Genomic DNA, 12213 nt, shown 5'->3' with positions numbered 1-12213 from the left:
TGCTCTCTGTGTATTTTAAGTTACGTTATCGTATCTCAACTTCGTTTTTTTAAACTCCTGAATTAGTAATTATGAGGATCTAGCATAATTTGACCGAATCTAGCATAAGTTCGATCAGGTTTTGGAATAATTCCGAGCTGTGAGTCTGGCAACGCTGGTGGGGAACGACTTGGTCAACGACTCGCGAAAGAAATCTGAAAATGGTGCGCCGTAATAATAATATTAAAAACAGTTTTTATAAAGGAATATTAATACATACGAAAAGCTGTTTAAAGAATGAATTGTTATACTGACTTTACACGTATGAAAACATATACCATATACCAAACAGATTGAGCGATATGATGATAGCTGTTTTGAGACAAACACTTTCGAAGTCCAACTTCGGGTATCTTCGGAAAACAGTAAACTAAAGCTGCTGGTTCGAACCTCCAAAGCCAACCTTAGTAATCGGGAAACGATGTACAGATATGTTTTTCCTTCTGTTAAATATAATAAGACATGTTCAAATGGTATTAAGTGTAGAAAAAAGTAACATTGAAATACTTAATGATACAATATTTCGAGACTATGTATTCACACTCTCGTTTCGTCATTGTGATTTCCATACGGAAAAGAGCATTTACGTATGAGCTCAGTTATATTTCAGAAGCAGCTTCCGAAAAGCGGTCATATTAGCTCAGTGGTACACCACCGAGCGCTTAAATCGTGAGTTCGATACCCGTTCAGGTGAAATTCTTTTATGATATTTTACTTTCCTCAATGCATGAAAATTATGTAAAATAGTTACATTACAATTCATCAGTTGTATATATCAGTTGAATATATATATTCATATCATCAGTTGTATATATCAGTTGAATATATATATTCATATCATTTCACGACATAAGTAATTCTTATCTTTAAAATATAACATCTGAGGTATTGACAGAACGTCGGTGTGTTATGTGTGAATATTGAATACAAATTTAAAAAATCGTGTAATAGCAATAAATAAGTTATGTAATGTATTTATTTGCAGCTACTTTCATCGCAGATAACTTCTCAATATTCGCATTACAGCATTTAGGTAGAGCATTTCGAAAATCGGATCGTGGTCCAAGACAAAAAACTAGCTAGCCCCAAACTGTCACGCAAGAAATTCGCGAATCGCAAAAGTAAAGTGAAGAGATTGAGAGCGGCAATTCCTTAATCGCTCTCTCTCAACTCTCTCTTATCTGCATTTATACACATAAAAGTGTATGTATGTATGTTCCAACATAACTCATGCATGCCTAGAGCAGGGTTTCTCAACCTGGGAGTCGCGGCCCCTAGGGGATCGCGAAGATAGGCGGAAGAGATAAATATAGTTAGAATCTAATACCAGAAATTATTTTTAAATATTATTTTTAATTTTGTTCTGATAAGCATACTTTTATTTTTTATACACACTGTAAAGAACAATAAAAAATAAGTCTACTGAACATTTTCAAAGGGTGTAGAATTCGTGTTACTATTCGATTCAAAGTCTCTTGTCGTCGCGAATTCTGTCGAGAAATTTGAAGCTTAAAATATACAAAACGATAATCATGCCTGTTGTTCTGTATGGTTGCGAAACATGGTCGCTTACTCTGAGGGAAGAACATAGACTGAAAGTATTTGAGAACAAGATCCTTAGACGAATATTCGGACCCAAGAGGAACGGGAATGGGGAATGGCGGAAACTTCATAACGAGGAACTACATAATTTATACGGTTTACCCAACATTGTTAGGGTCGCCAAGTCTAGAAGGCTTAGGTGGGCAGGTCATGTAGCTAGAATGGAAGAAAGTAGAAACGCTTTCAAAATCTTGACTGGAAGACCAATCGGAAAACGACCATTAGGAAGACCTAGGCGCAGATGGGAGGACAATATTAAGATGGATCTCGCTGAGATAAGAATACAAAGTAGAAGCTGGATCCAATTGGCTAAGGATAGAAGTCAGTGTAGAGCTTTTGTGAACGCGGCATTGAACCTCCGGGTTCCATAGGCCATAGAGTTAGTTAGTTAGTAGAGTTGTTTAAAAATGAATTTAAATCAAAGAGGTATGATATAAAACTAATGAGAACTGTATATAGAAATACTAGAAAAATACACATGCAACAAAACCTGCACATTGAAATACAATTAAAGTTAAAACCTAATGAGATACCTAAGCATGGTGTAATTTCACTAGTGCAGCAATGTCCGGTTCAATCTTCATGACGAACATTATCAAACCATTTTCAACTGATAAGCGATTTCTTATCTTTGTTTTTATGTTTACCATAAAAAAAACACACTTTCGCACAAGTACGATATAGCAAATGGAATTATTACTTTTAAAGCAGCAATCCCCAGACCAGGATATTCTTCTCTCCTCATCAGGCAGAACTTGTCCAAGTCTTCGTTACAAAAAACCAGTTGCAAAGACTTGTAGCATGATCATTCTATTATTTGGTCAAGAAGTTGTGGGCTTAGATCGGATACGTTAATGGCCTCTTCAATGAAGGAGTTTAACATCCATCTTGAACCAGCACCTTCGTCATTGGGAATATAGATATTACAGTTACTGTATCCACTGTCAGTGCGGGGCGCCGAAAAAAGGGGCCACACATTTCGGAGGAAGTGTGTTACTCATGTTAGGAAAGTACATGTGCACATGTGTAAAATAGAAGGAAAAACGTAATAAAATGTGCTCAAAATTAAGGAAAGGTAGGGCTTATTTTGAAAATGTTATTGAGCTTCGTGCCAACCATGGTGGTGCTTCGTAGCTAGTCTGTCGACGTCACTCATATATACGGTGACATCGTACTATACTCTCGCCCCGGGCACTGATTTTCCATGGCACTGTTCACTATAAACAAAAAAATGGATTCTACTATTATAGAAATAGGTATGTTAAAAATCTCACACAAGCTTATTATAAAACAAATTATAAAACGGTCGCTGGCAAGAGCGTGTGATAAAAGGGGATCGTGATAGGAATTAGATTGAGAACCACTGGTCTAGAGTAATTTTAACCACATTTCTTATAGTTTCAAAAAGATTGCTGTCGGGTTACCTATGGTGAATGGGAGGGGGATACATATAAAAGATTGCTAGAAAATGATCGATATTAGATTCATAGTTTTCGGGGTCGCTTAGATAAATAGTGAGACTTTCAATTTCGCTTAACTCCGATTAAGCTCTCATTAGTAGGGATGGGCACGAACGACTTTTCTTTGAAACTCGACTCGACTCGAAACAGACATCTTTGAGGTCTACTCTTGGACTCGGCGCGAAAAATATCTTCCAACTCGACTCGGATTAGAGTCAAGTCGAACCAAAACGAGCCAAATCCTGTGTGTAGTCCTACCTAGACAATACATAGACAATATTTATTCTATCATCAATTATACTACTGTTACTACAAATAATAATAATAATAATAATAATAATAATAATAATAATAATAATAATAATAATAATTATTATTATTATTATTATTATTATTATTATTATTATTATTATTATTATTATTATTATTATTATTATTATTATTATTATTATTATTATTATTATGACAACACCGTGTACAAACATGAACAATAGATGGTTAGTAAAGGAATATTAAAAGCTAGTTGACTGCCGACGTCGGTAGTCATGAACTCTACAAGGCAAAGATATCGTTCATTACTCTAAGCTGTAAGCGTCGGTGGACTACAGATGGTCAACTATTGACCTCTCGCCAGAAATTGGTGGCCCCGCAGCGACGATCCGTGGTGGCCCAAGTTCCATTTTGAAAACTTTACCACCAGCAGCAGAGACGCGATGAAACGCCAACGAACCACAAAATTACTCTCCCAAAATATGTCAAAATGCCTATATGTGTGATTTGTTTATATTTAGGTGAATCAAAAAAACACAAAACAAATACCCGGGGTGGACGCAAACTATCAATATTACGATTACTAGGCACGTGTTCTCCTGACTTCCCCACGGAAACGATCATAAAAGGCTTGGTTGTTGAAGGATAAATCATTGACGTCTTAATTTAGCCAATCAGACAAACCCCTACATTTCGAGTTCTAGAAGGTGATACCGTGAACCGTTTCAGATTTATTGCTTCCTGGTGGAGTACTATCCATGAGCAAAATTTGAGCATAATAGCCGACATGCATCTTCGGTGCCTCTTATCTTTAGTACAATTTTAACCAGAGATGGTGTGGGTCAATGAAAATTTGATCCACGACCCACCATGACCCACTATCACCCACCACCCAAATGCCCCATTGGCCCACTCTGACCCATCAACCATCGTGATCCACTCTGACCCACCACCAACTATGAACCACTCTGAACCATTGCGACCAACTCCGACCCACCAAAACCCATCGACATCAACTCTGACCGATGGCCCACGTCCTCCTCTCCATTGACTAAAGAGGTTACACTTGTAATAAAACAAGACTGTGAAATTATCACTTATCGGAGTTTGAATTTCTACCGTCAATGGCTCAAGCACCTCTCTGTTACAATACTGGTGGGTCTGACCTTTACGATATATAATGGCAAAGTGTTTCTCATCTTCCAAATTAAAATGAATTTAAATTTATCATATATAATTATTTCTTTGTTGCCTTACAGACACATTTCAGTAGAAAATAGGGTGAAATTTGAAAGTTTCAAATCAAGGAAAAGTAGACCAACGTAAAAAAAAAAAAAAAAAAGAGAGAGAGAGAGAGAGAAACTAATTTTCTATATAATTAAGCATGCCGTACTAATTGAAAATGCCCATGTTACAAATTTTATGGCCATTTTTCTCTAACTTTATGGCTTGATTGCCTTATGCTCGGAACGCTCCATACATTAAACACCAGCTTCAGCAATTATAAATAGAAAGCAGTGGGTATAAAATTCAAAAAGAACTTTAGTATGCATTACTCAATTTGTTTCTCAACTAATATCAATCGTTTTCGATTATTTTTACAAATCAACCCACTACCAATTTCCAATATATAGAAAATGCACCCCCGTCCCCCCGCCCATAAAAGATAATTTTAAAAAATGCCAGGACATATTTTCTTTATTTTTAATAAAGAGTTATATGTTGAATTTCAGCTCTCAGTTGAACGGCTTGTAAGATACTAAATTTTTCGCAAAAATTCGGACTTCTACTCCCCCTAAGGATATGTATTATAATGAAAGTGACACGCGTATGGTAACTTCCCAGTTGGGAATGGAGCCTGATTATATACCAAACGTCAATTCATTTGACTTTGCAATTTGACCGTGATGATTACGCAGACATAGTTACTTTCAATTTTTTATGATACATATCCTTATTTCATATGTTACAGATGATTCAAAAATATTTTTTCAAGCAGTTAGCTCGTCTAGAATCTCACAGGCTGCATCCCAAAATCCAACTCCTACTATCCTATGACAATCCAAAAGTGACTGAACTTTTTTTTATTAGGAACAAATGACAAAAGAAAAATGGAGATCTTGAAAGTAAAATGTAGAAAAGCTCGGTGCCCCCAATAACTACATATTTCTCCACCCCTTCATCCCGAACTTAAAAATAAAACTTAATTCGAATATGGTTAATTAGTGAATTTATTACAGTTAAATTCCACTCACTACATGCTACAGCTACAACTATGTAACAAAAAATAACAACTGTGAAACATGTTCTGAATTACTATTAGATTTCTTACGCTATTATTAAACATATTAGAATAGTAAAAGAGGATTGTTCGTGAAATAGTATATTTGCTCTTGATTTATAACTTTTTCATACGGAAAAAATTAAAATATTATTCAAGTTTTAAACTTTGCACTCTGCAAATATGTTGCCCTCTAGGCAATGGGACTAATGTGAAATATGGACTAATGTGGACTAATGGGAAATGCTGCACTGTTAGCGGCGCTGAAAACTTACGATTCGATTCTAATATCGAATGATTTCGATATCTTTATGTCGCTACGTAACCACCCTGGGTGCTAATGGAAGCTTAATTGGACTTGAATTGAAAGTAGAACTATTCACCTAAGCGACCACGAAACTATAGATTCGATACTAATATCGACCCGTTTCTAGCATTTTTGATATGTATCCCGACAGTACTCTTTTTCCAGACTGTAAGAAATATAGTTAAAATTGCTCTAGATATATCAGAATTATGTTGAAATACACACATAAATCCACTTTTATATTCTGTATAAATAGAGAGTGAGCGAGCGAGCGAGCGAGCGAGAGAGGCCGACTCAAGGCATCACCACCTCCACATTGCAAAAGCATATATCAGGAATTGAATTGAAAATCTATGTAAAGACTTTCTGCTGTGGCATGCTTCATAAGGACAATTCCAGTCTGCTCACGTGACCTTTGGGGTTCATGAATTTTTTTTTGCGAGCGTTCCGACTTTGGATTCTCTGTTTATACCTTCTGTTTATGCATCGAATAACTTTTCAAGAACATAAATGACATTCTGTATTATGAATGTTGAGGATTACCCTCTATATGACAAATAGCTGCAAATAAATACACTACATGATTTATTTATTGCTATTGAACGAGTTTCTTAACTTGTATTTACATCCTCATATATAATACCGACCTACTGTGAAAATTATCTCAGATGTTATATTTAAAACATAATAATTACTATGTTCTGCAATGATTATGTTATATATACACAACTTATGTATTCTAATGTAATTATTTTATATAATTTTTCATGCATTGCGGAAAATATAATTTAAAAAAAAGGATTAGCCTAGACGGGATTCGAACCCTCAACCTTATGATTTGAAATCCGACAGCTTACCAATGAGCTAACACAACCTTCTAGCGAGGCATAACGGATCTCAAGATAATTATGACATTCATATCCATTACAAACGCTTTTTCTGTTCTACTTTGACTTTTATTTTAGTACTCAGGCGATAATTATGTTCTATTTCTTAACTTTGAGCATTCTTTTACATATGGAAAGATTCCTTAACGTATTTAAATGTTCCATTACGTATGGAGAGCTAAATGACAAACAAGCATGTGCTAACATTAAAAAAAAAAAGGTTTCGAAATATTGTATCATTAAGTATTTCAATCAATGTTGCTTTTTTAAACACTTGGTAACAAGTCTTATTATATTTAAAAGAAGAAAAACACATCTGCAAACTTTTTCCCGATTGCAAAGGCTGGCTTGGAGGTTCGAACCTGGCTTACTTTTTCCCGAAGATACCCGAAGCTGGACTTAGAAAATTATTGCCTCAAAACACCAGTAAAGAATGCGCTCAACCTTTTTGAGACAAGGTGTACCATGCATGATTTCTATTCACGCATGGGTAAAAAATAACTACCGAGCATGGATGAAAAATAACTACAGATTTTTAACACTTTATATAAATTACAATATTACTGATTTCATGTTAAAAACAAAGCCATAATACAAAGTATTTATTAAGATTTCACATTGTCCATTTCACTTAGTTCAATCATTGATCGCCGGAAGCAGCACACGCAATGTAAACGAACGTGGCGAACTGCTGCTTTATTTGTGAGTGAGCGGCACTAGGCCTTACGAATGGCCAGTAAAAAAATCCAGATTTTAGTCTATCTGATATTTTCTTCTGGGACTACCCTGAGGAGGAAATGTACAAGTCCACATCTCCCACAGTGGGGTGGGAGAATTTGGAGCCAAGGATTCTAGAAGTTATTCCCAACACTCAAAATGACTTCCATTTTTTAAAAAGTATCAATTGTATCCCTGGCCGTTTGAGCAAGCTAGTTAACAACACAGGTTCTTATGTTCAGATTTAACATACTTTGTTTTCCTATCTAACGAAGGACACATACATGTTTTTCTAATAAATGATCATCAATATTTACAGAATCTATAACAGTTTTTTGATACTCAATTGTTTTTACTCACCCTGAAGTTAAACGTACACTATCTCACCAACCAAAGCCCTTCGTAGGGAATAGTGCCAGAGACTTTAGATAGACAATATGTTTACTAAAACTACATATTAGTAAAGTTATTTAAAATTATAGTGGAACTATGGACTAAACCAACTCTTCTTATGAGCAATAGAACTGTCAAAAAAAAAAAAAAAAAAAAAAGCATTATCAGACATCTGTAGACTTTAATTATTGAAATTTTGCTTTCATTACTAAGTGTTAGTAGCTTTCCATTGCCACAGGAGACAAAAGAAAGATTGATTTACTCTTAGTTTCTAGGGGAAAAAAGTTGGTTTTGTTTGTTTGCAAGCTATAAATTGGAAGTCAGCAGTAACTAAATATGAGTGGTTATAACGATACTGACAAACAACATACTACGATTAGATCTAACAAACAAAGTATCTGATTATATTACCTGAATTTTTTAAAATAATATAAACACCTGAAAAAAAATATTCAAGAAATGTAGATAAATGTTTCTGTAGAAACATATGTTTTACAACAATATTTCAAATGTAAGGTATCAGTAAATTTCTTTTAAAGATTACGAAGAGATATGTATTTAACTCTTAAGTAATAAGTGTTTAATTTATCGTAAGAAAAGCTATAAGAAGGGATGGGATAATGTTGCCAACTCATGTGTGTAACGCAGTTGTATTCCTGTCTTACAGTATCTGAAGTAATTTTATTCCTAACAAAATCACAAGCATTCTCTTGCCTCTTTCTGCTACTGAAATAACTTTTTTTTTAAAAAAAGTATTATTCATTTCAGATAAGCTCATAGGCAATCAAAACAAACTATATACAATTCATTCTTGATAGACTGATACACAATCAAAACAAACTATATACAATTCATTCTTGATAGACTGATACAAAATCAAAACAAACTATACACAATTCATGTCAGATAAACTGATAGGCAATCAAAACAGCTATCTACTATCCATTTCTGATAGACTGATAGGCAATCAAAACAAAATATCTAATATTCATACCAGATAAACTGATAGACAATCAAAAGAAACTTCCACTTCCTTGCAATTGCAGAAGGGAAAGATAAGTCGGTAATCTTGGCAGGAAGATCAACCTGTTTTCTCTAAAAATATAACATCGTGTAAAATCTTAAGTTTTAGCCCAACTCGCTTGCACATGATATTGAGAAAGCATTGGTCTTCCTCTTAGCTACCAAACTCTAGTACCAACAATTAGTCTTTTTAATCGTTGTCTCGAAAAGAACGATGGATTACTATGTACTAAGTGTTTGGCTTTAGTTGTCTGCTTTTAAAATTGAATTTCTCGAAATATGAACTAATTCGTTACAAAGCTAATTTCCATGACTATTTCACTTGAGTCAGAAAAGGTATAAATAAAAACAATCCTATTGAAATTCTACCTATTTTTCTTATCATTTTAAGCTCATCTTATCGTTTTAAAATGTTAGTGCTCGGTGTCGTGACAATTGCAACCTACGATAAACAAGGAAGTAGTCTTGTCTTAATGTGGAGACTCCAATGACAGCGATTAATTGAAAGTGTTACAACATATTTTTTTTTTTTTTTTTTACTGAGATTCTATCATTTAAAATGCAGGGTGTCCTAATTGAATCGCCCTATTTTTATTTCGTGCTGGTAAATTAATGTATGTGTATTTCTTTCTTCTCCAGATGTAATATAGTAGAAGAAACACCAGAGTTTTGTTAGAAATTTGTCGATCCCAAAAATCTCGCCAGGTGTGGTAGTGGCAGCAGGAACAGTGAAATGGCGATCAACGCAGAAAAAGCGCAGGTAGTGTGGTGGTATGCAGAACTTGGTTTCATTGTCGCAGTACAATGACGATTCCGCCAGGAATACCAGAAAGAACCCCCTAATGCGAAAAAAGCACGGTAATGATCGCGAAAGTGTATCAGAAGACAATGTGCAGCACATTTCGGAAACATCGCCTGGATATCCTTCGTGTGACTGGTGGGGCACATGTTGAAGTGTTCTTTCTTGATATTTACACTACTGTTCTAAAGTATTGCACGCATCGATAAAAATGTGTATGTTTCTATATTTTACGGAATAAAATAAGTTTTACGCAGTAATAAGTACGCATAAGTTATAAATAAATTAAGGAACAATTTAGAGATATTGTTTTGCCATATCTGGCTTCACTGCTAAATTGTCAATGTCACGTGGTAGGGTTTTGTTGCGGCATCCGAGTCTCGTGGCCAAGTCATCGGTAAGTTTACAAAGGAACTTGCTTGTGATAGTGTGTTCTGGGGGTGTTTTTTTTTTATCTGTTTATTTTGTGCATGTAAAGTATTAACAATGGGAAAAACCTCAAGAATAAACACCGAGGAAGAAGAAATGTATTGAAGTATTAAGTAGGGAAGGACTAAACAATACTGAGATTGCAAAAAGATTGAACTGTTCAAGATCAGCTGTCAGCCGCAATCTCAAGAAGCTGAAAACCTTCGGCAACATGGAAAACTTGCCTAGGAGTGGTCGCCCATCCATTTCTTCACCCCGAGAAAACAGAATACTTCGTCGTTTGCGCCGCAGAAACAGGATAGCTACCTCTTCAGAGCTCGCGGAAGCGTGGAAACTAGCGACGGGGGTTAAAGCTAGTTCATCAGTTGTCAGAAAAATACTTTGTGCAATGGGTATGAAGTCAAGAGTTGCAAAGAAGAAGCCATTTTTGACAACTGCAATGATGAAGAAAAGACTGGCGTGGGCTAAACAATACGAAAACTGGACAGAAGAGAAATGGAGGACGGTTATATTCTCCGACGAAAGTCGATTTTCTCTAATGAGTGACAGACCGCAGCTTATCAGATGCGAACCGCATGAAAGGATGGAACCTGATTGCCTTCAACATACAGTGAAACACTCTCCTTCGGTTATGGTTTGGGGATCAATGACATACCAAGGTGTTGGACAGCTATATTTTGTTATGGGTACAATGAATAGTGACCAATATGAAGTTGTTCTCAGGGGCCCTCTGATGAACACGGCTCGCGATGCTTTCCAGGATGGTCCGTGGATTTTTCAGCAGGACTTAGCGCCATGCCACACATCAAGAAAGGTAAGTTCATATTATCTTCCTTGTGAAATTTCATTATTTGTATCTTTAATACGTTTTTAAGGTCGGTATTGAGCAATATAGTAGTACTACCCCCGTATGCCCGAATGACTCATCCTCACTCTCTTTCATGACCGGGGTGAAAAGTCAATGACCTGGCCCGGGGTCAATGACCTAGGGGTACCTAGGACCACCCCCTCTAAATTTTGGCAGGGGTACCTTGGCCCACCCCTTAAATTTTGGCAGGGGTACCTAGGACCACCCCCCTTAAATTTTGGAAATTGCCAAATCTAAAAATTGGGTGTGGTAGCCTAGGACCATAGTATGTACCTCTATCAGTATTGGGTGTCTATGTCGTTCCCTTTCATGGGTAAAAAATTGCCAAAAATTCAAATTTCAGGGTTTTTTGACCTAATTTATCCCCTTTGATGAGGTGTTATTACCCTATATAGTTATATGGGCGTATACAGGGGTCCATTACCTTTCATAACATATGGGTATATTAATGCACCCCTTTAAATTTTTGGGAGGGGTACCTTGGCCCACCCCTTAAATTTTGGAAATTGCCCAATTTAAACATTGGGTATTATAGTATAGGACCCTAATATGTATCGTGATAAATTTGGGCGGTCCACCTTGTTTCCTTCTAGGGGTACAAAATTGCCAAAATATAAACGTAAGCAATACGTTATACCACGTGTTTGGTTTTCGACCTAATTTATCTCCTTGGATGAGGTCCTATTACCTTATATAGTTATATGGTCATGTATAGGGGTCCATTATCTATCATAAGACATGGGTACATTGGTGCACCCCTTGAAAAATTTGGGAAGAGTACCTTGGCCCACCCCTTAAATTTTGGAAATTGCCAAATCTAAAAATTTGGTGTGGTAGCCTAGGACCATAGTATGTACCTCTATCAGTATTGGGTGTCTATGTCGTTCCCTTTCATGGGTAAAAAATTGCCAAAAATTCAAATTTCGGGGGTTTTTGACGTAATTTATCCCCTTTGATGAGGTGTTATTACCCTATATAGTTATATGAGCGTATACAGGAGTCTATTATCTTTCATAAGATATGGGTACATTGGTGCACCCCTTTAAAAATTTGGGAGGGGTACCTTGGCCCACCCCTTAAATTTTGGAAATTGCCCAATTTAAACATTTGGTATTATAGTACAGGACCCTAATATGTA

At 35.9% G+C, this 12213-nt stretch overlaps 1 protein-coding gene across 1 annotated transcript in view; it reads right to left on the bottom strand.

Annotated features, from left to right (window-relative positions):
• The window catches only part of LOC145683559 (uncharacterized), a 53163-nt gene extending 44729 nt beyond the window's left edge, over window positions 1-8434 (bottom strand). The window contains exon 1 of the mRNA XM_081754907.1: window positions 8368-8434. The gene's annotated coding sequence lies outside the window, so the exon portion shown is untranslated. The remainder of the gene's footprint in view (window positions 1-8367) is intronic.
• Window positions 8435-12213: the final 3779 nt, after the last annotated feature.

The sequence above is a fragment of the Thermobia domestica genome, chromosome 4 (genome assembly GCF_964235325.1).
Source record: "Thermobia domestica chromosome 4, izTheDome1.hap1.1, whole genome shotgun sequence".
NCBI classification, from domain to species: Eukaryota; Metazoa; Arthropoda; class Insecta; order Zygentoma; family Lepismatidae; genus Thermobia; species Thermobia domestica.
This window is presented reverse-complemented; position numbering and strand designations above follow the sequence as displayed.